This window comes from Carlito syrichta, unplaced genomic scaffold (assembly GCF_000164805.1).
Source record: "Carlito syrichta isolate Samal-C Ts95f unplaced genomic scaffold, Tarsius_syrichta-2.0.1 Scaffold305729, whole genome shotgun sequence".
NCBI lineage: Eukaryota > Metazoa > Chordata > Mammalia > Primates > Tarsiidae > Carlito > Carlito syrichta.
In genome coordinates, this window is record NW_007249825.1 from 708,580 (window position 1) to 714,158 (window position 5,579).

The following is a 5,579-nucleotide window of genomic DNA, read 5'->3' on the forward strand; positions in this document are numbered from 1 at the left end:
AAGCCGGAATCGCCGGTGCTGCCTTCCAAAGGGGCGTCTCGCTCCTCCAAAATGAGGTTCTTTTGCGGGGGGCTTCTTCCCGGTAGGTCAGTAGACAAAGAGGTGAAAAAGCAGGAAGCAAGTCCCTAAGAAACACTCAAAGGCAAATGGAGACAAGAAGGCACCTGTAAAGGTGACAAGGATTAAAGTAATCCCAGCACTTTGGGAAGCGGAGGCGAGAGGAGTGCCTGAGTCCGGGGGTTCGAGACCAGCCTAGGCAACTTGGCGAGACCTTCGTCTCTACAATAAATCAAAATTAGCCGGGCATGGTGGCGCACGCCTATGGTTCTGGCCACTTGGAAGGCTGAGGCGGAAGGATCGATCGCCTGAGTCCAGCAGGTCAAGGCCACGGGGGCAGTGAGCATGCCACTGCCCTCCTGCCTTGGCCACAGAGTGAGACTCCGACTCAAAAAAAAAAGAGAGAGAGAGAGAGAACCTGCGCCTCGCTGGTGTTCTCATCCTTTGGCAGGACAGTGTGACAGCCCTAAAAGCAAGAGAAATATCACATCCATTGATGGACAGTGCTGCACCTGGGAAGCGATGCTAAGGAAATGGGTTCAAAGACAATGACCAAGTGGGATCTATCGTGCCAAAATAAGCTAGAAGAAGAATGGACAAGGATGAGAATTGCTCACGAAATTATACCATGGCTACTGAAAAACTGTGATGCCATCCCAAATGAAGATGGGGTAACAACCTGGAAAATGCTCATGTTCTAATATATGAAAAACTAGAATACAAAATTGTATGCAGACAACAGCCCTAAGAAAATGAAGATGCACAGGAATAGGGCTAGGAAGAAGATAGGACTATGACACTGTGTTAGGCCAGTGAGATTTTTGTAATAAATAAAAAATGAGCCGGGAGCAGTGGCTCACGCCAGTAATCCCAGCACTTTGGGAGGCGGAGGCCAAAGTAAATCTCTACAGCAAGTCAAAAAAGTAGCCAAGCATGGTGGCTCATACCTGTAGTTTCAGCTACTTGGAAGACTGAAGCAGAAGGATCACCTGAACCCAGCAGGGTGAGGCTGCAGTGACCATGAGCGTGCCGGCCTGGACGACAGACAGAGTGAGACTCCAACTCAAAAAATAAAGTTAAATTAAATTTAAAATGATATAAAAAGGTAGGAGTTTCTTCAATAGCCCCTCTGACCCTTCAGGTAATTAAATTGAAAGGAGAAATTTTGACTTCTGGTCCAGTTTAGCTTTGAGATTTCAAAAGAAGAGGACCATATTATTTCACCACTTCATTTCAGACTTTTCCGGGGGGAGGGTCAGAGTCTCACTCCTTCACCCAGGCTGGAGTGCAGTATCACACTCACGGCCACCCCGACGTCGACCTGTTGGGTCCCAGCAATCCTTCCGCCTCAGTCTTTCAAGTAGCCGAAACTTCGGGTGCGCACTACCATGCCCAGCTAATATTTTTATTTATTGTAGAAACAAAGTCTCGCCAAGTTGCCCAGGCTAGTCTCGACCTGTGGGCTCAGGCAATCCACTTGCCTTGGCCTCCAAAGTGCTAGGATTATAGGCTGAGCCACTGAGCCTGGCTGGTTTCAGTTTTTAGATACACAGAAGGGATGAAGAATTCGTTGGAATGTTAGAGCTTTAACCCAGTTCAGTGAATTTTGCATATTTTGTTAATAAGCTTACCTAAGAGCTGTTTACAAGAGAAATATAAAATGTAGTTCATTCCTTTGGGAATTTACACTGCGGGAAAGGGGGAATAGTGAACCTTTTATAAGGGTTTTTAGTTGCAGACAATAGAAACCACTATAGCTTGGCTGGGTATGGTGGCTCATACCTGCAATCCCAGCACTTTGGGAGGTGGAGGCAAGAGGATTGCCTGAGCCCAGGATTTCAAGACCAACCTGGGCAACATGGCAAGACCTCATCTCTACAGTAAATCAAAAAATTAGCTGAGCATGGTGACTTGCACCTGTAGTCCCAGCTACTTGGAAGGCCAAGGCTTGCCTGAACCCAGCAGGTCCAGTCTGTGGTGGTCATGATTGTGCCATTGCACTCCAGCCTGGACAACAGAGTGAGACCCAGACTTGAAAGAAAGAAAGATGGGAGGCTGAGGCGAGTGGACTGCCTGAGCCCACGGGTTTGAGACCCACCCGGGCAACTTGGCAAGACCTCATTTCTACAATAAATCAAAAATTAGCCAGGCGTGGTAGCGCGTGTCTGTAGTTCTGGCTACTCAGAAGGCTGAGGCGGAAGGATCGCTGGAGCCCAGAGGTCAAGGCTGCGGTGGCTGGGCGACAGAGTGATATTCCAACTCAAAAAAAGAAAACGAAAGAAAGAAAGTAAGGAGGGAGGGAAGGAAAAATCACTGCAACTAAAGGGGTTTACAGGAGAGCTGGGGAGTTCAGGTCTTACACAGCCAGGATCCATGCAGCTATGAGAAACGCCTAATTGTGCAGCTCCATTGGGACCACTGCCTCTATCGCTTGGCTCTTAAGATGCCAGGGACCGAATAGTACAGCCCCCAGCATGGCTTTCCCCAAAGAACCAAACACATCTACCATCATGCCCTCTGTAATCTCTCTCACCACCTGTGGCCACTCATTCACGTTTACTGTGTCTGGCTTGGTGGAACCTAGTCCAACCTGCAAGAAGAATCTGGATAATGCCGTTTTTAGCCTTCCAGACTCTGGTACAGGTGCTGAGTGAGCCTGTCTGGAGAATCTGCCACAAACATCACGAACCATACACATATTGAGCCTCTATTCTGTGCAGTGGGCTCTAGGTCTTCAAAAAGGTCTGGGGTGTGATCTTTGCCTTCAAGGGTTGAGACTGGGCAGAGAACAAGGGAACATCTTCAAGATTGCTAACCAAATGTGTTCCAAGTGCCAATGAGCAACAGAGACACAGCCAAGAGGACAGACTCTGGGCCGTGGAGGGCAGCAGTGGCTTCTGGGCAGAAGCCACCCCAAAATGAACCTTGGTGAATGGTGGGTTTCGTGCCAAGAAGAAGAAGAAAGGGTACTTCTGCCAGTGGCGTGAGCATACACATAGTTCTCTCTTTTCAATTAGTGCTGTGTGTGCCATTGGACAAGTCACTTTCCATCTCTAGGACAGTGGTAGGCAGAGTAATGCCCCCTTGAGATGTCCACATCCTAATCCCCAGAAACTACAAATATGTTACCTTACATGGCCAAAGGGACTTTGCAGATGTGATTAAGCCTCAGATCTTGTGGGGAAATTATCCTAGATGAACCAAGTGGGCCCCATGTAATGATATGAGTCCTCACAAGGCAAAGCAGGAGGCAGGAGGGTCAGAGTCGGTGGAGATGTGACAACCATAGCAGAGGTCAGAGCGAGAGATCTGAAAATGCCACACTGATGGCCTTGACTATGAGGGGCTCTGAGCCAAGAGATGCAGGTGACCTTTAGAAGCTGGAGAAAGAAATGGCAAAGAAATGGATTCTCCCTGAGAACCTCCAAAAAGAACAGCCCTGCAGTTATCTTGAGTTTACGACTTATCTCCAGAACTGTAAGATAATAAATCCGAGGGGCCGGACTCGGTGGCTCAGCCTGTAACCCCGCGCCTTTGGGAGGCTGAGGTGAGTGGATTGCCTGGGCCCGCGGGTTCGAGACCCGCCTGGGCAACTTGGCGAGACCTCATCTCTACAATAAATCAAAAATCAGCCGGGCACGGTAGCGCGCACCTGTAATTCCGGCTACTCGGAAGGCTGAGGTGGAAGGATCACCTGAGCCCAGTGAGTCGAGGCTGCGGTGGCGGGGAGCGGCCACTGCACTCCAGTCTGGGCGACGGAGTGAAACTCCAACTCAAAAAAATAAATAAATAAAATAACTAATTAATTAATTAAACCGAGGGTTGAAGTCCCTATATTTGTAGTAATTTGTCTCAGCAGTAACAGGAAACAAACACAGGGAACCAAGTCCCTCATCTGAAAAATGACAGGTTGGCCAAGGGGACAAGTCTTTAAGAGCGGGCCAGTGGTATGCTGAGACCTGATCCCAAAATCCAAGACCGTTCTTTGTTGGCAGTGGGAGCAGGGCATTGTCTAAGTTAGGGGTGCATTTGGCTGCATGTAACAGAAACCCAACTTTAGTTGCTCAACCGCATAAGAGTACTTTTCCTAACACACCAAGAAGACGACCGTGGATGGGACAACAGCACCTTGGACCACCCTCTGGATATAGCTTTCCCCCTCATGCTCTCAAGATGTCTGCTGAGCCGGGCTTGGTGGCTCAGCCTGTAATCCCGCGCCTTTGGGAGGCTGAGGTGAGTGGATTGCCTGAGCCCGCGGGTTCGAGACCCGCCTGGGCAGCGAGACCTCATCTCTACAATAAATAAAAAAATCAGCTGGGTGTGGTAGCACGCGCCTGTAATTCCAGCTACTCGGAAGGCTGAGGCGGAAGGATCGCCGGAGCCCAGCAGGTCGAGGCTGCGGTGGCCGGGAGCGGCCACTGCACTCCAGTCTGGGTGACCGAGTGAGACTCCAACTCAAAAAAAAAAAAAAAAAAAAAGATGTCTGCTGCACCCCCTGGCATCATGACCACATTTCAAGCAGGAAGGAGAGGAAGGAAAAGAAAAAAAAATGCATGTGATACCTGAGTCATGTCCTTTATACCAGAAAAACAAAAGCCTCCCCAGAATCCTGATCCAGTAGACACCTGTTTGCATCTTCTGGGCCAGAGCTGGTCAAGTGGCACATTAACTGCAGCATGCAGGGGTGCATACTTCATCAACTGAGCTTTAGGCTGTTACATTTCCAGTAACAAATCATGCCTGAATTTCAGCTTAAACATGAACTCATTAATCCTCTGTTGCTCTACCAGACATCTGTATAATCCTTCCAGATTTGCTTGTATTAGTCAGGACTCTTTGGTTGCCTGGGACAGAGGCCACATTTCAAATAGCTTAAATTTAAAAGGAACATACTGGCTCATACAACCAGATAGTCTAGTCATTGATAGCTTTAGGCATGGCTGGTTTTCAGCTCTGGGGTAACAGAGTCCCAAGTAAACCACCTGCTGAAGAACCTTTAGCTCAACTTGTTCTGACAGTTTCAGAAAGCTCTCTGATTGGCTCTCTTGGGTCAGTACCCCCAATTCCCCATATCTGTGTTCAGATGGAAGTGATACTATGAAGATCCAGCCTGACTTTCCATGACTGGGAGGGAGGCACTTGTGTGCAGACCCACCATGGCCCCACGGAATGGGGAGGAGAAGCCCCCAGCAACAAGCAGGCCATTGTAGCAAGAGGATGAAGGGGCAAACGCTATCCAGGTAAAAGTAACAGGTACCCCTTGCCCACAGAGACCCTTGTTCTCATTATCAAAGTCTGTCTCTTCTGAGAAGTGAGGCCACATCAGGCAAGGCTCTGGTGGGTAAAATTATATTCTGTCTTATGGAGATGGACTATAGTGGGGGGAAGAAATGGAGAGCTGCCAGGCATGGTGGCTCACGCCTGTAATCCCAGTACTTTGGGAGGCAGAGGCGAGAGGATTTCCTGAGCCCAGGGGTTCGAGACCAGCCTGGGCAACTTGGCAAGACCTCGTCTCTACAATA